The sequence below is a fragment of the Puntigrus tetrazona genome, unplaced genomic scaffold, assembly GCF_018831695.1.
Source record: "Puntigrus tetrazona isolate hp1 unplaced genomic scaffold, ASM1883169v1 S000000974, whole genome shotgun sequence".
NCBI lineage: Eukaryota > Metazoa > Chordata > Actinopteri > Cypriniformes > Cyprinidae > Puntigrus > Puntigrus tetrazona.
The window spans coordinates 54058-73571 of NW_025048569.1; the positions used below are offsets into that span (position 1 = coordinate 54058).

Consider the following 19514-nt stretch of genomic DNA (forward strand, 5'->3'; position numbering starts at 1 on the left):
TGATTACCGCCCAGCTCTGACGTTCAGTGATGAAGTGCTTCGAGACTCGCCAGAGACTTCATCAACGCATCACTACCGGACACTGGACTTCACTTCAGTTTGTTGGCCGCTGAAACCGGTTCACGGACCATGCCATCACACTCTCCACAACCACAAGCCACTTGGATTTAGGAAAGGAACTATGGAAAATGCTGTTCGTGGACTATAGTTCAGCTGCTCAACACCATAGTTCCCTCTCCCACGCCACTCCCGGTTGGGAGGTATTGGGACTACTTAGCCCATCCCTGGGCGCTACTGGATCACCAACTTCCTGACCGACAGACCACAAGCTGTATGGATGGGAACATTCCTCATCCTCCTCACTCTCAGCACTGAGCCCTCTCAGGGTTGTGCCCTGAGCCCCTGTTGTACTCGCTGTACACACATGACTGTGGCTACCACAACCCACCACCATCATCATTAATTTGTTGACCACTGTCGCGGGTGGGCCTGGATCTCACCAACGATGAGATGGCCTACTGGTCCAGTGTGGATCAACAGTTTGACCAGCTGGTGTCAGGAGAACAATCTGCTTATTTAATTCAATTGCAAAACAAAGTAGCTGTTCTTGGAAACAGAGTTTGACTGTTTTTAACTACTTAACTAATGCTCTTATCTTTAATGTAGCTCATTTTGAAGTATTTGGGTGTTCATTTCATTCATTACTTATCTAGTATAATGGCACATTAACAGTGTGCCTCACCTTAAAATAGGGCTTTATGCAGCAGCTGAGGCGCTTTACGGCCATTCAGACTCCTGTTCACGTGCTCAGGAACTTTTACATCTCAGCACCATCGAGAGTGTCCTGACGTTAGTCACCTCCTGGTTTGGAAACAGCACCATGCAGGACAGGCGAGCCCTTCAGAAGGTGGTGCGGTCAGCTGAGAGGCAGCTCGCACCATCCGCACTGAGCTCCCTGTGCTGCAGCACATCTACAAAGTTTGACCAGCTCTTTGCTTTCCTGTACTGCATTTAATTCAATTGCCTTTAAAGTAGCTGTTCTTTCCCAACAGAGTTTGACTGTTTTTAACTACTTAACTAATGCTCTTATCTTTAATGTAGCTCATTTTGAAGTATTTTTTTTTGTATTTCATTCATTACTTATCTAGTATAATGGCACTTAGTGTGCTGACCTTAAAATAGGGGCTTTTGCAGCAGCTTTCGCTTATTCCCATACCACCCCTGTTCACGCCTGATCTCGCCTGATCTCAGAAGCAATTGCAGTTGGGCCTAGTTAGTACTGGATGGGAGACTGCCTAGGAATACCATTTGCTGTTATTTTTTTTTTTTTTTTTTTTTTTACTACTTATCTAATACACTGGCCCTTAGTGTGGCACAAAGTTTGACCAGCTCTTTTTTTACCTTACTGCTTTATTTTAATTCAATTGCCTTTCTGTTTAGCTGTTCTTTAAACAGAGTTTGACTGTTTGTAAAAAGCTTAACTTCATCTTTAATGTCAGCTCATGTATGTAGTGTTTTTGACAAATATTTCATTCATTACTTATCTAGTATAATGGCACTTAGTGTGCCTCACCTTAAAATAGGGGCTTTTTGCAGCAGCTTTCGCTTATGCCATACCACCCTGTTCACGCTTGATCTCGCCTGATCTCAGAAGCTAAGCAGAGTTGGGCCTAGTTAGTACTTGGATGGGAGACTGCCTAGGAATACCAGGTGCTGTAAGTTTTGAGTTTTTTCACTACTTATCTAATACACTGGCCCTTAGTGTGGTCAAAGTTTGACCAGCTCTTTGCTTTCCTTTACTGCTTATTTAATTCAATTGCCTTTAAAGTAGCTGTTCTTTAAACAGAGTTTGACTGTTTTTAACTACTTAACTAATGCTCTTATCTTTAATGTAGCTCATTTTGAAGTTTTTTTTTTTTTGTATTTCATTCATTACTTATCTAGTATAATGGCACTTAGTGTGCCTCACCTTAAAATAGGGGCTTTTGCAGCAGCTTTCGCTTACGGCCATACCACCCTGTTCACGCCTGATCTCGTCTGATCTCAGAAGCTAAGCAGAGTTGGGTCTAGTTAGTACTTGGATGGGAGACTGCCTAGGAATACCAGGTGCTGTAAGTTTTTGAGTTTTTTCACTACTTATCTAATACACTGGCCCTTAGTGTGGCCAAAGTTTGACCAGCTCTTTGCTTTCCTTACTGCTTATTTAATTCAATTGCCTTTAAAGTAGCTGTTCTTTAAACAGAGTTTGACTGTTTTTAACTACTTAACTAATGCTCTTATCTTTAATGTAGCTCATTTTGAAGTATTTTTTTTTTTGTATTTCATTCATTACTTATCTAGTATAATGGCACTTAGTGTGCCTCACCTTAAAATAGGGGCTTTTTGCAGCAGCTTTCGCTTACGGCCATACCACCCTGTTCACGCCTGATCTCGCCTGATCTCAGAAGCTAAGCAGAGTTGGGCCTAGTTAGTACTTGGATGGGAGACTGCCTAGGAATACCAGGTGCTGTAAGTTTTTGAGTTTTTTCACTACTTATCTAATACACTGGTTCTTAGTGTGGCCAAAGTTTGACCAGCTCTTTGCTTTCCCTTACTGCTTATTTAATTCAATTGCCTTTAAAGTAGCTGTTCTTTAAACAGAGTTTGACTGTTTTTAACTACTTAACTAATGCTCTTATCTTTAATGTAGCTCATTTTGAAGTATTTTTTTTTTTGTATTTCATTCATTACTTATCTAGTATAATGGCACTTAGTGTGCCTCACCTTAAAATAGGGGCTTTTGCAGCAGCTTTCGCACGGCCATACCACCCTGTTCACGCCTGATCTCGCCTGATCTCTCAGAAGCTAAGCAGAGTTGGGCCTAGTTAGTACTACTGGATGGGAGACTGCCTAGGAATACCAGGTGCTGTAAGTTTTTGAGTTTTTTCACTACTTATCTAATACACTGGCCCTTAGTGTGGCCAAAGTTTGACCAGCTCTTTTGCTTTCCTTACTGCTTATTTAATTCAATTGCCTTTAAAGTAGCTGTTCTTTAAACAGAGTTTGACTGTTTTTAACTACTTAACTAATGCTCTTATCTTTAATGTAGCTCATTTTGAAGTATTTTTTTTTATTTCATTCATTACTTATCTAGTATAATGGCACTTAGTGTGCCTCACCTTAAAATAGGGGCTTTTGCAGCAGCTTTCGCTTACGGCCATACCACCCTGTTCACGCCTGATCTCGCCTGATCTCAGAAGCTAAGCAGAGTTGGGCCTAGTTAGTACTTGGATGGGAGACTGCCTAGGAATACCAGGTGCTGTAAGTTTTTGAGTTTTTCACTACTTATCTAATACACTGGCCCTTAGTGTGGTCAAAGTTTGACCAGCTCTTTGCTTTCCTTACTGCTTATTTAATTCAATTGCCTTTAAAGTAGCTGTTCTTTAAACAGAGTTTGACTGTTTTTAACTACTTAACTAATGCTCTTATCTTTAATGTAGCTCATTTTGAAGTATTTTTTTGTATTTCATTCATTACTTATCTAGTATAATGGCACTTAGTGTGCCTCACCTTAAAATAGGGGCTTTTTGCAGCAGCTTTCGCTTACGGCCATACCACCCTGTTCACGCCTGATCTCGCCTGATCTCAGAAGCTAAGCAGAGTTGGGCCTAGTTAGTACTTGGATGGGAGACTGCCTAGGAATACCAGGTGCTGTAAGTTTTTGAGTTTTTTCACTACTTATCTAATACACTGGCCCTTAGTGTGGCCAAAGTTTGACCAGCTCTTTGCTTTCCTTACTGCTTATTTAATTCAATTGCCTTTAAAGTAGCTGTTCTTTAAACAGAGTTTGACTGTTTTTAACTACTTAACTAATGCTCTTATCTTTAATGTAGCTCATTTTGAAGTATTTTTTTTTTTGTATTTCATTCATTACTTATCTAGTATAATGGCACTTAGTGTGCCTCACCTTAAAAATAGGGGCTTTTTGCAGCAGCTTTCGCTTACGGCCATACCACCCTGTTCACGCCTGATCTCTCGCCTGATCTCAGAAGCTAAGCAGAGTTGGGCCTAGTTAGTACTTGGATGGGAGACTGCCTAGGAATACCAGGTGCTGTAAGTTTTGAGTTTTTTCACTACTTATCTAATACACTGGCCCTTAGTGTGGCCAAAGTTTGACCAGCTCTTTGCTTTCCTTACTGCTTATTTAATTCAATTGCCTTTAAAGTAGCTGTTCTTAAAACAGAGTTTGACTGTTTTTAACTACTTAACTAATGCTCTTATCTTTAATGTAGCTCATTTTGAAGTATTTTTTTTTTTTGTATTTCATTCATTACTTATCTAGTATAATGGCACTTAGTGTGCCTCACCTTAAAATAGGGGCTTTTTGCAGCAGCTTTTGCTTACGGCCATACCACCCTGTTCACGCCTGATCTCGCCTGATCTCAGAAGCTACAGAGTTGGGCCTAGTTAGTACTTGGATGGGAGACTGCCTAGGAATACCAGGTGCTGTAAGTTTTTGAGTTTTTTCACTACTTATCTAATACACTGGCCTTTAGTGTGGCCAAAGTTTGACCAGCTCTTTGCTTTCCTTACTGCTTATTTAATTCAATTGCCTTTAAAGTAGCTGTTCTTTAAACAGAGTTTGACTGTTTTTAACTACTTAACTAATGCTCTTATCTTTAATGTAGCTCATTTTGAAGTATTTTTTTTTGTATTTCATTCATTACTTATCTAGTATAATGGCACTTAGTGTGCCTCACCTTAAAATAGGGGCTTTTTGCAGCAGCTTTCGCTTACGGCCATACCACCCTGTTCACGCCTGATCTCGCCTGATCTCAGAAGCTACAGAGTTGGGCCTAGTTAGTACTTGGATGGGAGACTGCCTAGGAATACCAGGTGCTGTAAGTTTTGAGTTTTTTCACTACTTATCTAATACACTGGTTCTTTAGTGTGGCCAAAGTTTGACCAGCTCTTTGCTTTCCCTTTACTGCTTATTTAATTCAATTGCCTTTAAAGTAGCTGTTCTTTAAACAGAGTTTGACTGTTTTTAACTACTTAACTAATGCTCTTATCTTTAATGTAGCTCATTTTGAAGTATTTTTTTGTATTTCATTCATTACTTATCTAGTATAATGGCACTTAGTGTGCCCTCACCTTAAAATAGGGGCTTTTTGCAGCAGCTTTCGCTTACACGCCATACCACCCTGTTCACGCCTGATCTCGCCTGATCTCAGAAGCTAAGCAGAGTTGGGCCTAGTTAGTACTTGGATGGGAGACTGCCTAGGAATACCAGGTGCTGTAAGTTTTGAGTTTTTTCACTACTTATCTAATACACTGGCTCTTAGTGTGGTCAAAGTTTGACCAGCTCTTTGCTTTCCCTTACTGCTTATTTAATTCAATTGCCTTTAAAGTAGCTGTTCTTTAAACAGAGTTTGACTGTTTTTAACTACTTAACTAATGCTCTTATCTTTAATGTAGCTCATTTTGAAGTATTTTTTTGTATTTCATTCATTACTTATCTAGTATAATGGCACTTAGTGTGCCTCTCACCTTAAAATAGGGGGCTTTTTGCAGCAGCTTTCGCTTACGGCCATACCACCCTGTTCACGCCTGATCTCGCCTGATCTCAGAAGCTAAGCAGAGTTGGGCCTAGTTAGTACTTGGATGGGAGACTGCCTAGGAATACCAGGTGCTGTAAGTTTTTGAGTTTTTCACTACTTATCTAATACACTGGCCCTTAGTGTGGTCAAAGTTTGACCAGCTCTTTGCTTTCCCTTACTGCTTATTTAATTCAATTGCCTTTAAAGTAGCTGTTCTTTAAACAGAGTTTGACTGTTTTTAACTACTTAACTAATGCTCTTATCTTTAATGTAGCTCATTTTGAAGTATTTTTTTTTTGTATTTCATTCATTACTTATCTAGTATAATGGCACTTAGTGTGCCTCACCTTAAAATAGGGGCTTTTGCAGCAGCTTTCGCTTACGGCCATACCACCCTGTTCACGCCTGATCTCGCCTCTGATCTCAGAAGCTAAGCAGAGTTGGGCCTAGTTAGTACTTGGATGGGAGACTGCCTAGGAATACCAGGTGCTGTAAGTTTTGAGTTTTTCACTACTTATCTAATACACTGGCTCCTTAGTGTGGTCAAAGTTTGACCAGCTCTTTGCTTTCCTTACTGCTTATTTAATTCAATTGCCTTTAAAGTAGCTGTTCTTTAAACAGAGTTTGACTGTTTTTAACTACTTAACTAATGCTCTTATCTTTAATGTAGCTCATTTTGAAGTATTTTTTTTTGTATTTCATTCATTACTTATCTAGTATAATGGCACTTAGTGTGCCTCACCTTAAAATAGGGGCTTTTTGCAGCAGCTTTCGCTTACGGCCATACCACCCTGTTCACGCCTGATCTCGCCTGATCTCAGAAGCTACAGAGTTGGGCCTAGTTAGTACTTGGATGGGAGACTGCCTAGGAATACCAGGTGCTGTAAGTTTTGAGAGTTTTTTCACTACTTATCTAATACACTGGCCCTTAGTGTGGTCAAAGTTTGACCAGCTCTTTGCTTTCCTTTACTGCTTATTTAATTCAATTGCCTTTAAAGTAGCTGTTCTTTAAACAGAGTTTGACTGTTTTTAACTACTTAACTAATGCTCTTATCTTTAATGTAGCTCATTTTGAAGTATTTTTTTTTGTATTTCATTCATTACTTATCTAGTATAATGGCACTTAGTGTGCCTCACCTTAAAATAGGGGCTTTTGCAGCAGCTTTCGCTTACGGCCATACCACCCTGTTCACGCCTGATCTCGCCTGATCTCAGAAGCTAAGCAGAGTTGGGCCTAGTTAGTACTTGGATGGGAGACTGCCTAGGAATACCAGGTGCTGTAAGTTTTTGTTTTTTCACTACTTATCTAATACACTGGCCTTAGTGTGGTCAAAGTTTGACCAGCTCTTTGCTTTCCTTTACTGCTTATTTAATTCAATTGCCTTTAAAGTAGCTGTTCTTTAAACAGAGTTTGACTGTTTTTAACTACTTAACTAATGCTCTTATCTTTAATGTAGCTCATTTTGAAGTATTTTTTTTTGTATTTCATTCATTACTTATCTAGTATAATGGCACTTAGTGTGCCTCACCTTAAAATAGGGGCTTTTGCAGCAGCTTTCGCTTACGGCCATACCACACCTGTTCACGCCTGATCTCGCCTGATCTCAGAAGCTAAGCAGAGTTGGGCCTAGTTAGTACTTGGATGGGAGACTGCCTAGGAATACCAGGTGCTGTAAGTTTTTGAGTTTTTTCACTACTTATCTAATACACTGGCCCTTAGTGTGGCCAAAGTTTGACCAGCTCTTTGCTTTCCCTTACTGCTTATTTAATTCAATTGCCTTTAAAGTAGCTGTTCTTTAAACAGAGTTTGACTGTTTTTAACTACTTAACTAATGCTCTTATCTTTAATGTAGCTCATTTTGAAGTATTTTTTTTTGTATTTCATTCATTACTTATCTAGTATAATGGCACTTAGTGTGCCTCACCTTAAAATAGGGGCTTTTTGCAGCTTTTTCGCTTACGGCCATACCACCCTGTTCACGCCTGATCTCGCCTGATCTCAGAAGCTAAGCAGAGTTGGGCCTAGTTAGTACTTGGATGGGAGACTGCCTAGGAATACCAGGTGCTGTAAGTTTTGAGTTTTTTCACTACTTATCTAATACACTGGCCCTTAGTGTGGCCAAAGTTTGACCAGCTCTTTGCTTTCCTTACTGCTTATTTAATTCAATTGCCTTTAAAGTAGCTGTTCTTTAAACAGAGTTTGACTGTTTTTAACTACTTAACTAATGCTCTTATCTTTAATGTAGCTCATTTTGAAGTATTTTTTTGTATTTCATTCATTACTTATCTAGTATAATGGCACTTAGTGTGCCTCACCTTAAAATAGGGGCTTTTTGCAGCAGCTTTCGCTTACGGCCATACCACCCTGTTCACGCCTGATCTCGCCTGATCTCAGAAGCTAAGCAGAGTTGGGCCTAGTTAGTACTTGGATGGGAGACTGCCTAGGAATACCAGGTGCTGTAAGTTTTTGAGTTTTTCACTACTTATCTAATACACTGGCCCTTAGTGTGGCAAAGTTTGACCAGCTCTTTGCTTTCCTTACTGCTTATTTAATTCAATTGCCTTTAAAGTAGCTGTTCTTTAAACAGAGTTTGACTGTTTTTAACTACTTAACTAATGCTCTTATCTTTAATGTAGCTCATTTTGAAGTATTTTTTTTTGTATTTCATTCATTACTTATCTAGTATAATGGCACTTAGTGTGCCTCACCTTAAAATAGGGGCTTTTGCAGCAGCTTTCGCTTACGGCCATACCACCCTGTTCACGCCTGATCTCGCCTGATCTCAGAAGCTAAGCAGAGTTGGGCCTAGTTAGTACTTGGATGGGAGACTGCCTAGGAATACCAGGTGCTGTAAGTTTTGAGTTTTTCACTACTTATCTAATACACTGGCCCTTAGTGTGGCCAAAGTTTGACCAGCTCTTTGCTTTCCTTTACTGCTTATTTAATTCAATTGCCTTTAAAGTAGCTGTTCTTTAAAAGAGTTTGACTGTTTTTAACTACTTAACTAATGCTCTTATCTTTAATGTAGCTCATTTTGAAGTATTTTTTTTTGTATTTCATTCATTACTTATCTAGTATAATGGCACTTAGTGTGCCTCACCTTAAAATAGGGGCTTTTTGCAGCAGCTTTCACGGCCATACCACCCTGTTCACGCCTGATCTCGCCTGATCTCAGAAGCTAAGCAGAGTTGGGCCTAGTTAGTACTTGGATGGGAGACTGCCTAGGAATACCAGGTGCTGTAAGTTTTTGAGTTTTTTCACTACTTATCTAATACACTGGCCCTTAGTGTGGCCAAAGTTTGACCAGCTCTTTGCTTTCCTTACTGCTTATTTAATTCAATTGCCTTTAAAGTAGCTGTTCTTTAAACAGAGTTTGACTGTTTTTAACTACTTAACTAATGCTCTTATCTTTAATGTAGCTCATTTTGAAGTATTTTTTTGTATTTCATTCATTACTTATCTAGTATAATGGCACTTAGTGTGCCTCACCTTAAAATAGGGGCTTTTGCAGCAGCTTTCGCTTACGGCCATACCACCCTGTTCACGCCTGATCTCGTCTGATCTCAGAAGCTAAGCAGAGTTGGGCCTAGTTAGTACTTGGATGGGAGACTGCCTAGGAATACCAGGTGCTGTAAGTTTTGAGTTTTTTCACTACTTATCTAATACACTGGCCCTTAGTGTGGTCAAAGTTTGACCAGCTCTTTGCTTTCCTTTACTGCTTATTTAATTCAATTGCCTTTAAAGTAGCTGTTCTTTAAACAGAGTTTGACTGTTTTTAACTACTTAACTAATGCTCTTATCTTTAATGTAGCTCATTTTGAAGTATTTTTTTTTTGTATTTCATTCATTACTTATCTAGTATAATGGCACTTAGTGTGCCTCACCTTAAAATAGGGGCCTTTTTGCAGCAGCTTTCGCTTACGGCCATACCACCCTGTTCACGCCTGATCTCGCCTGATCTCAGAAGCTACAGAGTTGGGCCTAGTTAGTACTTGGATGGGAGACTGCCTAGGAATACCAGGTGCTGTAAGTTTTTGAGTTTTTCACTACTTATCTAATACACTGGTTCTTAGTGTGGCCAAAGTTTGACCAGCTCTTTGCTTTCCTTACTGCTTATTTAATTCAATTGCCTTTAAAGTAGCTGTTCTTTAAACAGAGTTTGACTGTTTTTAACTACTTAACTAATGCTCTTATCTTTAATGTAGCTCATTTTGAAGTATTTTTTTTGTATTTCATTCATTACTTATCTAGTATAATGGCACTTAGTGTGCCTCACCTTAAAATAGGGGCTTTTGCAGCAGCTTTCGCTGCACGGCCATACCACCCTGTTCACGCCTGATCTCGCCTGATCTCAGAAGCTAAGCAGAGTTGGGCCTAGTTAGTACTTGGATGGGAGACTGCCTAGGAATACCAGGTGCTGTAAGTTTTGAGTTTTTTCACTACTTATCTAATACACTGGCCTTTAGTGTGGCCAAAGTTTGACCAGCTCTTTGCTTTCCTTACTGCTTATTTAATTCAATTGCCTTTAAAGTAGCTGTTCTTTAAACAGAGTTTGACTGTTTTTAACTACTTAACTAATGCTCTTATCTTTAATGTAGCTCATTTTGAAGTATTTTTTTTTTTTTGTATTTCATTCATTACTTATCTAGTATAATGGCACTTAGTGTGCCTCACCTTAAAATAGGGGCTTTTTGCAGCAGCTTTCGCCACGGCCATACCACCCTGTTCACGCCTGATCTCGCCTGATCTCAGAAGCTACAGAGTTGGGCCTAGTTAGTACTTGGATGGGAGACTGCCTAGGAATACCAGGTGCTGTAAGTTTTGAGTTTTTTCACTACTTATCTAATACACTGGCCCTTAGTGTGGCCAAAGTTTGACCAGCTCTTTGCTTTCCCTTACTGCTTATTTAATTCAATTGCCTTTAAAGTAGCTGTTCTTTAAACAGAGTTTGACTGTTTTTAACTACTTAACTAATGCTCTTATCTTTAATGTAGCTCATTTTGAAGTATTTTTTTTTTTTTTGTATTTCATTCATTACTTATCTAGTATAATGGCACTTAGTGTGCCTCACCTTTAAAATAGGGGCTTTTGCAGCAGCTTTCGCTTACGGCCATACCACACCCTGTTCACGCCTGATCTCGCCTGATCTCAGAAGCTAAGCAGAGTTGGGCCTAGTTAGTACTTGGATGGGAGACTGCCTAGGAATACCAGGTGCTGTAAGTTTTGAGTTTTTTCACTACTTATCTAATACACTGGCCCTTAGTGTGGCCAAAGTTTGACCAGCTCTTTGCTTTCCCTTACTGCTTATTTAATTCAATTGCCTTTAAAGTAGCTGTTCTTTAAACAGAGTTTGACTGTTTTTAACTACTTAACTAATGCTCTTATCTTTAATGTAGCTCATTTTGAAGTATTTTTTTTATTTCATTCATTATTTATTATCTAGTATAATGGCACTTAGTGTGCCTCACCTTAAAATAGGGGGCTTTTGCAGCAGCTTTCGCTTACGGCCATACCACCCTGTTCACGCCTGATCTCGCCTGATCTCAGAAGCAGAGTTGGGCCTAGTTAGTACTTGGATGGGAGACTGCCTAGGAATACCAGGTGCTGTAAGTTTTTGAGTTTTTTCACTACTTATCTAATACACTGGCCCTTAGTGTGGCCAAAGTTTGACCAGCTCTTTTGCTTTCCTTACTGCTTATTTAATTCAATTGCCTTTAAAGTAGCTGTTCTTTAAACAGAGTTTGACTGTTTTTAACTACTTAACTAATGCTCTTATCTTTAATGTAGCTCATTTTGAAGTATTTTTTTTTTGTATTTCATTCATTACTTATCTAGTATAATGGCACTTAGTGTGCCTCACCTTAAAATAGGGGGCTTTTTGCAGCAGCTTTCGCTTACGGCCATACCACCCTGTTCACGCCTGATCTCGTCTGATCTCAGAAGCTAAGCAGAGTTGGGCCTAGTTAGTACTTGGATGGGAGACTGCCTAGGAATACCAGGTGCTGTAAGTTTTGAGTTTTTTCACTACTTATCTAATACACTGGCCCTTAGTGTGGCCAAAGTTTGACCAGCTCTTTGCTTTCCTTACTGCTTATTTAATTCAATTGCCTTTAAAGTAGCTGTTCTTTAAACAGAGTTTGACTGTTTTTAACTACTTAACTAATGCTCTTATCTTTAATGTAGCTCATTTTGAAGTATTTTTTTTTTGTATTTCATTCATTACTTATCTAGTATAATGGCACTTAGTGTGCCTCACCTTAAAAATAGGGGCTTTTTGCAGCAGCTTTCGCTTACGGCCATACCACCCTGTTCACGCCTGATCTCGCCTGATCTCAGAAGCTACAGAGTTGGGCCTAGTTAGTACTTGGATGGGAGACTGCCTAGGAATACCAGGTGCTGTAAGTTTTTGAGTTTTTTCACTACTTATCTAATACACTGGCCCTTAGTGTGGCCAAAGTTTGACCAGCTCTTTGCTTTCCCTTACTGCTTATTTAATTCAATTGCCTTTAAAGTAGCTGTTCTTTAAACAGAGTTTGACTGTTTTTAACTACTTAACTAATGCTCTTATCTTTAATGTAGCTCATTTTGAAGTATTTTTTTTTTTGTATTTCATTCATTACTTATCTAGTATAATGGCACTTAGTGTGCCTCACCTTAAAATAGGGGCTTTTGCAGCAGCTTCGCTTACGGCCATACCACCCTGTTCACGCCTGATCTCGCCTGATCTCAGAAGCTAAGCAGAGTTGGGCCTAGTTAGTACTTGGATGGGAGACTGCCTAGGAATACCAGGTGCTGTAAGTTTTTGAGTTTTTTCACTACTTATCTAATACACTGGCCTTAGTGTGGTCAAAGTTTGACCAGCTCTTTGCTTTCCTTACTGCTTATTTAATTCAATTGCCTTTAAAGTAGCTGTTCTTTAAACAGAGTTTGACTGTTTTTAACTACTTAACTAATGCTCTTATCTTTAATGTAGCTCATTTTGAAGTATTTTTTTTTGTATTTCATTCATTACTTATCTAGTATAATGGCACTTAGTGTGCCTCACCTTAAAATAGGGGCTTTTGCAGCAGCTTTCTCTACGGCCATACCACCCTGTTCACGCCTGATCTCGCCTGATCTCAGAAGCTAAGCAGAGTTGGGCCTAGTTAGTACTTGGATGGGAGACTGCCTAGGAATACCAGGTGCTGTAAGTTTTTGAGTTTTTTCACTACTTATCTAATACACTGGCCCTTAGTGTGGCCAAAGTTTGACCAGCTCTTTGCTTTCCCTTACTGCTTATTTAATTCAATTGCCTTTAAAGTAGCTGTTCTTTAAACAGAGTTTGACTGTTTTTAACTACTTAACTAATGCTCTTATCTTTAATGTAGCTCATTTTTGAAGTATTTTTTTTTTGTATTTCATTCATTACTTATCTAGTATAATGGCACTTAGTGTGCCTCACCTTAAAATAGGGGCTTTTTGCAGCAGCTTTCGCTTACGGCCATACCACCCTGTTCACGCCTGATCTCGCCTGATCTCAGAAGCTAAGCAGAGTTGGGCCTAGTTAGTACTTGGATGGGAGGCTGCCTAGGAATACCAGGTGCTGTAAGTTTTGAGTTTTTTCACTACTTATCTAATACACTGGCCCTTAGTGTGGTCAAAGTTTGACCAGCTCTTTGCTTTCCCTTACTGCTTATTTAATTCAATTGCCTTTAAAGTAGCTGTTCTTTAAACAGAGTTTGACTGTTTTTAACTACTTAACTAATGCTCTTATCTTTAATGTAGCTCATTTTGAAGTATTTTTTTTTTTTTGTATTTCATTCATTACTTATCTAGTATAATGGCACTTAGTGTGCCTCACCTTAAAATAGGGGCTTTTTGCAGCAGCTTTCGCTTACGGCCATACCACCCTGTTCACGCCTGATCTCGCCTGATCTCAGAAGCTACAGAGTTGGGCCTAGTTAGTACTTGGATGGGAGACTGCCTAGGAATACCAGGTGCTGTAAGTTTTGAGTTTTTTCACTACTTATCTAATACACTGGCCTCTTAGTGTGGCCAAAGTTTGACCAGCTCTTTGCTTTCCTTTACTGCTTATTTAATTCAATTGCCTTTAAAGTAGCTGTTCTTTAAACAGAGTTTGACTGTTTTTAACTACTTAACTAATGCTCTTATCTTTAATGTAGCTCATTTTGAAGTATTTTTTTTTGTATTTCATTCATTACTTATCTAGTATAATGGCACTTAGTGTGCCTCACCTTAAAATAGGGGCTTTTTGCAGCAGCTTTCTTTACGGCCATACCACCCTGTTCACGCCTGATCTCGCCTGATCTCAGAAGCTAAGCAGAGTTGGGCCTAGTTAGTACTTGGATGGGAGACTGCCTAGGAATACCAGGTGCTGTAAGTTTTTGAGTTTTTTCACTACTTATCTAATACACTGGCCCTTAGTGTGGCCAAAGTTTGACCAGCTCTTTGCTTTCCTTACTGCTTATTTAATTCAATTGCCTTTAAAGTAGCTGTTCTTTAAACAGAGTTTGACTGTTTTTAACTACTTAACTAATGCTCTTATCTTTAATGTAGCTCATTTTGAAGTATTTTTTTTATTTCATTCATTACTTATCTAGTATAATGGCACTTAGTGTGCCTCACCTTAAAATAGGGGCTTTTTGCAGCAGCTTTCGCTTACGGCCATACCACATCCTGTTCACGCCTGATCTCGTCTGATCTCAGAAGCTAAGCAGAGTTGGGCCTAGTTAGTACTTGGATGGGAGACTGCCTAGGAATACCAGGTGCTGTAAGTTTTTGAGTTTTTTCACTACTTATCTAATACACTGGCCCTTAGTGTGGCCAAAGTTTGACCAGCTCTTTGCTTTCCTTACTGCTTATTTAATTCAATTGCCTTTAAAGTAGCTGTTCTTTAAACAGAGTTTGACTGTTTTTAACTACTTAACTAATGCTCTTATCTTTAATGTAGCTCATTTTGAAGTATTTTTTTTGTATTTCATTCATTACTTATCTAGTATAATGGCACTTAGTGTGCCTCACCTTAAAATAGGGGGCTTTTTGCAGCAGCTTTCGCTTACGGCCATACCACCCTGTTCACGCCTGATCTCGCCTGATCTCAGAAGCTACAGAGTTGGGCCTAGTTAGTACTTGGATGGGAGACTGCCTAGGAATACCAGGTGCTGTAAGTTTTTGAGTTTTTTCACTACTTATCTAATACACTGGCCCTTTAGTGTGGCCAAAGTTTGACCAGCTCTTTGCTTTCCCTTACTGCTTATTTAATTCAATTGCCTTTAAAGTAGCTGTTCTTTAAACAGAGTTTGACTGTTTTTAACTACTTAACTAATGCTCTTATCTTTAATGTAGCTCATTTTGAAGTATTTTTTTGTATTTCATTCATTACTTATCTAGTATAATGGCACTTAGTGTGCCTCACCTTAAAATAGGGGCTTTTGCAGCAGCTTTCGCTTACGGCCATACCACCCCCTGTCACGCCTGATCTCGCCTGATCTCAGAAGCACAGAGTTGGGCCTAGTTAGTAGTACTTGGATGGGAGACTGCCTAGGAATACCAGGTGCTGTAAGTTTTTGAGTTTTTTCACTACTTATCTAATACACTGGCCCTTAGTGTGGCCAAAGTTTGACCAGCTCTTTGCTTTCCTTACTGCTTATTTAATTCAATTGCCTTTAAAGTAGCTGTTCTTTAAACAGAGTTTGACTGTTTTTAACTACTTAACTAATGCTCTTATCTTTAATGTAGCTCATTTTGAAGTTTTTTTTTTGTATTTCATTCATTACTTATCTAGTATAATGGCACTTAGTGTGCCTCACCTTAAAATAGGGGGCTTTTTGCAGCAGCTTTCGCTTACGGCCATACCACCCTGTTCACGCCTGATCTCGCCTGATCTCAGAAGCTAAGCAGAGTTGGGCCTAGTTAGTACTTGGATGGGAGACTGCCTAGGAATACCAGGTGCTGTAAGTTTTGAGTTTTTTCACTACTTATCTAATACACTGGCCCTTAGTGTGGCCAAAGTTTGACCAGCTCTTTGCTTTCCCTTACTGCTTATTTAATTCAATTGCCTTTAAAGTAGCTGTTCTTTAAACAGAGTTTGACTGTTTTTAACTACTTAACTAATGCTCTTATCTTTAATGTAGCTCATTTTGAAGTATTTTTTTTTTTGTATTTCATTCATTACTTATCTAGTATAATGGCACTTAGTGTGCCTCACCTTAAAATAGGGGCTTTTGCAGCAGCTTTCGCTACGGCCATACCACCCTGTTCACGCCTGATCTCGTCTGATCTCAGAAGCTAAGCAGAGTTGGGCCTAGTTAGTACTTGGATGGGAGACTGCCTAGGAATACCAGGTGCTGTAAGTTTTGAGTTTTTCACTACTTATCTAATACACTGGCCCTTAGTGTGGCCAAAGTTTGACCAGCTCTTTGCTTTCCTTACTGCTTATTTAATTCAATTGCCTTTAAAGTAGCTGTTCTTTAAACAGAGTTTGACTGTTTTTAACTACTTAACTAATGCTCTTATCTTTAATGTAGCTCATTTTGAAGTATTTTTTTTGTATTTCATTCATTACTTATCTAGTATAATGGCACTTAGTGTGCCTCACCTTAAAATAGGGGCTTTTTGCAGCAGCTTTCGCTTACGGCCATACCACCCTGTTCACGCCTGATCTCGCCTGATCTCAGAAGCTACAGAGTTGGGCCTAGTTAGTACTTGGATGGGAGACTGCCTAGGAATACCAGGTGCTGTAAGTTTTTGAGTTTTTTCACTACTTATCTAATACACTGGCCCTTAGTGTGGTCAAAGTTTGACCAGCTCTTTGCTTTCCTTACTGCTTATTTAATTCAATTGCCTTTAAAGTAGCTGTTCTTTAAACAGAGTTTGACTGTTTTTAACTACTTAACTAATGCTCTATCTTTAATGTAGCTCATTTTGAAGTATTTTTTTTTGTATTTCATTCATTACTTATCTAGTATAATGGCACTTAGTGTGCCTCACCTTAAAATAGGGGGCTTTTGCAGCAGCTTTCGCACGGCCATACCACCCTGTGTTCACGCCTGATCTCGCCTGATCTCAGAAGCTAAGCAGAGTTGGGCCTAGTTAGTACTTGGATGGGAGACTGCCTAGGAATACCAGGTGCTGTAAGTTTTGAGTTTTTCACTACTTATCTAATACACTGGCCTTAGTGTGGCCAAAGTTTGACCAGCTCTTTGCTTTCCTTACTGCTTATTTAATTCAATTGCCTTTAAAGTAGCTGTTCTTTAAACAGAGTTTGACTGTTTTTAACTACTTAACTAATGCTCTTATCTTTAATGTAGCTCATTTTGAAGTATTTTTTTTTGTATTTCATTCATTACTTATCTAGTATAATGGCACTTAGTGTGCCTCACCTTAAAATAGGGGCTTTTGCAGCAGCAGCTTTCACGGCCATACCACCCTGTTCACGCCTGATCTCGCCTGATCTCAGAAGCTAAGCAGAGTTGGGCCTAGTTAGTACTTGGATGGGAGACTGCCTAGGAATACCAGGTGCTGTAAGTTTTGAGTTTTTTCACTACTTATCTAATACACTGGCCCTTAGTGTGGCCAAAGTTTGACCAGCTCTTTGCTTTCCTTACTGCTTATTTAATTCAATTGCCTTTAAAGTAGCTGTTCTTTAAACAGAGTTTGACTGTTTTTAACTACTTAACTAATGCTCTTATCTTTAATGTAGCTCATTTTGAAGTATTTTTTTGTATTTCATTCATTACTTATCTAGTATAATGGCACTTAGTGTGCCTCACCTTAAAATAGGGGCTTTTTGCAGCAGCTTTCGCTTACGGCCATACCACCCTGTTCACGCCTGATCTCGCCTGATCTCAGAAGCTAAGCAGAGTTGGGCCTAGTTAGTACTTGGATGGGAGACTGCCTAGGAATACCAGGTGCTGTAAGTTTTGAGTTTTTTCACTACTTATCTAATACACTGGTCTCTTAGTGTGGTCAAAGTTTGACCAGCTCTTTGCTTTCCTTACTGCTTATTTAATTCAATTGCCTTTAAAGTAGCTGTTCTTTAAACAGAGTTTGACTGTTTTTAACTACTTAACTAATGCTCTTATCTTTAATGTAGCTCATTTTGAAGTATTTTTTTGTATTTCATTCATTACTTATCTAGTATAATGGCACTTAGTGTGCCTCACCTTAAAATAGGGGCTTTTTGCAGCAGCTTTCGCTACGGCCATACCACCCTGTTCACGCCTGATCTCGCCTGATCTCAGAAGCTAAGCAGAGTTGGGCCTAGTTAGTACTTGGATGGGAGACTGCCTAGGAATACCAGGTGCTGTAAGTTTTGAGTTTTTTCACTACTTATCTAATACACTGGCCCTTAGTGTGGCCAAAGTTTGACCAGCTCTCTTTGCTTTCCTTACTGCTTATTTAATTCAATTGCCTTTAAAGTAGCTGTTCTTTAAACAGAGTTTGACTGTTTTTAACTACTTAACTAATGCTCTTATCTTTAATGTAGCTCATTTTGAAGTATTTTTTTTTGTATTTCATTCATTACTTATCTAGTATAATGGCACTTTCTAGTGTGCCTCACCTTAAAATAGGGGCTTTTTGCAGCAGCTTTCGCTTACGGCCATACCACCCTGTTCACGCCTGATCTCGCCTGATCTCAGAAGCTAAGCAGAGTTGGGCCTAGTTAGTACTTGGATGGGAGACTGCCTAGGAATACCAGGTGCTGTAAGTTTTTGAGTTTTTTCACTACTTATCTAATACACTGGCCCTTAGTGTGGTCAAAGTTTGACCAGCTCTTTGCTTTCCTTTACTGCTTATTTAATTCAATTGCCTTTAAAGTAGCTGTTCTTTAAACAGAGTTTGACTGTTTTTAACTACTTAACTAATGCTCTTATCTTTAATGTAGCTCATTTTGAAGTATTTTTTTGTATTTCATTCATTACTTATCTAGTATAATGGCACTTAGTGTGCCTCACCTTAAAATAGGGGGCTTTTTGCAGCAGCTTTCGCTTACGGCCATACCACCCTGTTCACGCCTGATCTCGCCTGATCTCAGAAGCTAAGAGTTGGGCCTAGTTAGTACTTGGATGGGAGACTGCCTAGGAATACCAGGTGCTGTAAGTTTTTGAGTTTTTTCACTACTTATCTAATACACTGGTCTCCTTAGTGTGGCCAAAGTTTGACCAGCTTTTTGCTTTCCTTACTGCTTATTTAATTCAATTGCCTTTAAAGTAGCTGTTCTTTAAACAGAGTTTGACTGTTTTTAACTACTTAACTAATGCTCTTATCTTTAATGTAGCTCATTTTGAAGTATTTTTTTGTATTTCATTCATTACTTATCTAGTATAATGGCACTTAGTGTGCCTCACCTTAAAATAGGGGCTTTTTGGCAGCAGCTTTCTGCACGGCCATACCACCCTGTTCACGCCTGATCTCGCCTGATCTCAGAAGCTACAGAGTTGGGCCTAGTTAGTACTTGGATGGGAGACTGCCTAGGAATACCAGGTGCTGTAAGTTTTTGAGTTTTTTCACTACTTATCTAATACACTGGCTCCTTAGTGTGGCCAAAGTTTGACCAGCTCTTTGCTTTCCCTTACTGCTTATTTAATTCAATTGCCTTTAAAGTAGCTGTTCTTTAAACAGAGTTTGACTGTTTTTAACTACTTAACTAATGCTCTTATCTTTAATGTAGCTCATTTTGAAGTATTTTTTTTTGTATTTCATTCATTACTTATCTAGTATAATGGCACCCTAGTGTGCCTCACCTTAAAATAGGGGCTTTTGCAGCAGCTTTAGCTTACGGCCATACCACCCTGTTCACGCCTGATCTCTATCTGATCTCAGAAGCTACAGAGTTGGGCCTAGTTAGTACTTGATGGGAGACTGCCTAGGAATACCAGGTGCTGTAAGTTTTGAGTTTTTTCACTACTTATCTAATACACTGGCTCTTAGTG

At 39.1% G+C, this 19514-nt stretch overlaps 2 non-coding genes and 41 pseudogenes across 2 annotated transcripts; all 43 read left to right on the top strand.

Annotated features, from left to right (window-relative positions):
• Window positions 1-1604: 1604 nt before the first annotated feature.
• On the top strand, window positions 1605-1722 carry LOC122337569 (annotated as a pseudogene).
• A 277-nt stretch (window positions 1723-1999) lies between these two features.
• LOC122337577 lies at window positions 2000-2118 on the top strand (annotated as a pseudogene).
• Window positions 2119-2396: 278 nt separating this feature from the next.
• Window positions 2397-2515, top strand: LOC122337624 (annotated as a pseudogene).
• Window positions 2516-3188: 673 nt separating this feature from the next.
• Window positions 3189-3307, top strand: LOC122337625 (annotated as a pseudogene).
• Window positions 3308-3580: 273 nt separating this feature from the next.
• LOC122337626 lies at window positions 3581-3699 on the top strand (annotated as a pseudogene).
• A 279-nt stretch (window positions 3700-3978) lies between these two features.
• Window positions 3979-4099, top strand: LOC122337507 (annotated as a pseudogene).
• Window positions 4100-4377: 278 nt separating this feature from the next.
• Window positions 4378-4494, top strand: LOC122337552 (annotated as a pseudogene).
• Window positions 4495-4770: 276 nt separating this feature from the next.
• On the top strand, window positions 4771-4887 carry LOC122337554 (annotated as a pseudogene).
• A 277-nt stretch (window positions 4888-5164) lies between these two features.
• Window positions 5165-5284, top strand: LOC122337535 (annotated as a pseudogene).
• A 277-nt stretch (window positions 5285-5561) lies between these two features.
• LOC122337627 lies at window positions 5562-5680 on the top strand (annotated as a pseudogene).
• A 276-nt stretch (window positions 5681-5956) lies between these two features.
• LOC122337496 lies at window positions 5957-6077 on the top strand (annotated as a pseudogene).
• Window positions 6078-6352: 275 nt separating this feature from the next.
• LOC122337555 lies at window positions 6353-6469 on the top strand (annotated as a pseudogene).
• A 277-nt stretch (window positions 6470-6746) lies between these two features.
• On the top strand, window positions 6747-6865 carry LOC122337628 (annotated as a pseudogene).
• Window positions 6866-7138: 273 nt separating this feature from the next.
• LOC122337516 lies at window positions 7139-7258 on the top strand (annotated as a pseudogene).
• A 276-nt stretch (window positions 7259-7534) lies between these two features.
• Window positions 7535-7653, top strand: LOC122337629 (annotated as a pseudogene).
• Window positions 7654-7926: 273 nt separating this feature from the next.
• Window positions 7927-8045, top strand: LOC122337630 (annotated as a pseudogene).
• A 273-nt stretch (window positions 8046-8318) lies between these two features.
• Window positions 8319-8437, top strand: LOC122337631 (annotated as a pseudogene).
• A 270-nt stretch (window positions 8438-8707) lies between these two features.
• On the top strand, window positions 8708-8826 carry LOC122337514 (annotated as a pseudogene).
• Window positions 8827-9099: 273 nt separating this feature from the next.
• LOC122337542 lies at window positions 9100-9218 on the top strand. The gene has a single exon (XR_006249552.1). It is a non-coding gene; the product is annotated as a 5S ribosomal RNA (ribosomal RNA).
• A 278-nt stretch (window positions 9219-9496) lies between these two features.
• LOC122337556 lies at window positions 9497-9613 on the top strand (annotated as a pseudogene).
• A 274-nt stretch (window positions 9614-9887) lies between these two features.
• Window positions 9888-10006, top strand: LOC122337540 (annotated as a pseudogene).
• A 676-nt stretch (window positions 10007-10682) lies between these two features.
• On the top strand, window positions 10683-10803 carry LOC122337519 (annotated as a pseudogene).
• Window positions 10804-11079: 276 nt separating this feature from the next.
• Window positions 11080-11193, top strand: LOC122337580 (annotated as a pseudogene).
• A 279-nt stretch (window positions 11194-11472) lies between these two features.
• Window positions 11473-11591, top strand: LOC122337553. Its single transcript, XR_006249553.1, has one exon. It is a non-coding gene; the product is annotated as a 5S ribosomal RNA (ribosomal RNA).
• A 277-nt stretch (window positions 11592-11868) lies between these two features.
• On the top strand, window positions 11869-11985 carry LOC122337557 (annotated as a pseudogene).
• Window positions 11986-12262: 277 nt separating this feature from the next.
• On the top strand, window positions 12263-12381 carry LOC122337633 (annotated as a pseudogene).
• Window positions 12382-12654: 273 nt separating this feature from the next.
• LOC122337522 lies at window positions 12655-12773 on the top strand (annotated as a pseudogene).
• A 279-nt stretch (window positions 12774-13052) lies between these two features.
• LOC122337498 lies at window positions 13053-13171 on the top strand (annotated as a pseudogene).
• A 280-nt stretch (window positions 13172-13451) lies between these two features.
• On the top strand, window positions 13452-13568 carry LOC122337559 (annotated as a pseudogene).
• A 276-nt stretch (window positions 13569-13844) lies between these two features.
• Window positions 13845-13963, top strand: LOC122337499 (annotated as a pseudogene).
• Window positions 13964-14236: 273 nt separating this feature from the next.
• LOC122337501 lies at window positions 14237-14357 on the top strand (annotated as a pseudogene).
• Window positions 14358-14633: 276 nt separating this feature from the next.
• LOC122337560 lies at window positions 14634-14750 on the top strand (annotated as a pseudogene).
• Window positions 14751-15421: 671 nt separating this feature from the next.
• LOC122337634 lies at window positions 15422-15540 on the top strand (annotated as a pseudogene).
• A 276-nt stretch (window positions 15541-15816) lies between these two features.
• LOC122337506 lies at window positions 15817-15935 on the top strand (annotated as a pseudogene).
• A 273-nt stretch (window positions 15936-16208) lies between these two features.
• On the top strand, window positions 16209-16325 carry LOC122337561 (annotated as a pseudogene).
• Window positions 16326-16598: 273 nt separating this feature from the next.
• Window positions 16599-16719, top strand: LOC122337570 (annotated as a pseudogene).
• Window positions 16720-16990: 271 nt separating this feature from the next.
• Window positions 16991-17109, top strand: LOC122337515 (annotated as a pseudogene).
• Window positions 17110-17382: 273 nt separating this feature from the next.
• LOC122337635 lies at window positions 17383-17501 on the top strand (annotated as a pseudogene).
• A 273-nt stretch (window positions 17502-17774) lies between these two features.
• On the top strand, window positions 17775-17893 carry LOC122337530 (annotated as a pseudogene).
• Window positions 17894-18173: 280 nt separating this feature from the next.
• LOC122337636 lies at window positions 18174-18292 on the top strand (annotated as a pseudogene).
• A 276-nt stretch (window positions 18293-18568) lies between these two features.
• Window positions 18569-18684, top strand: LOC122337573 (annotated as a pseudogene).
• A 276-nt stretch (window positions 18685-18960) lies between these two features.
• Window positions 18961-19077, top strand: LOC122337594 (annotated as a pseudogene).
• A 278-nt stretch (window positions 19078-19355) lies between these two features.
• LOC122337584 lies at window positions 19356-19472 on the top strand (annotated as a pseudogene).
• The last annotated feature ends 42 nt before the right edge of the window (window positions 19473-19514 follow it).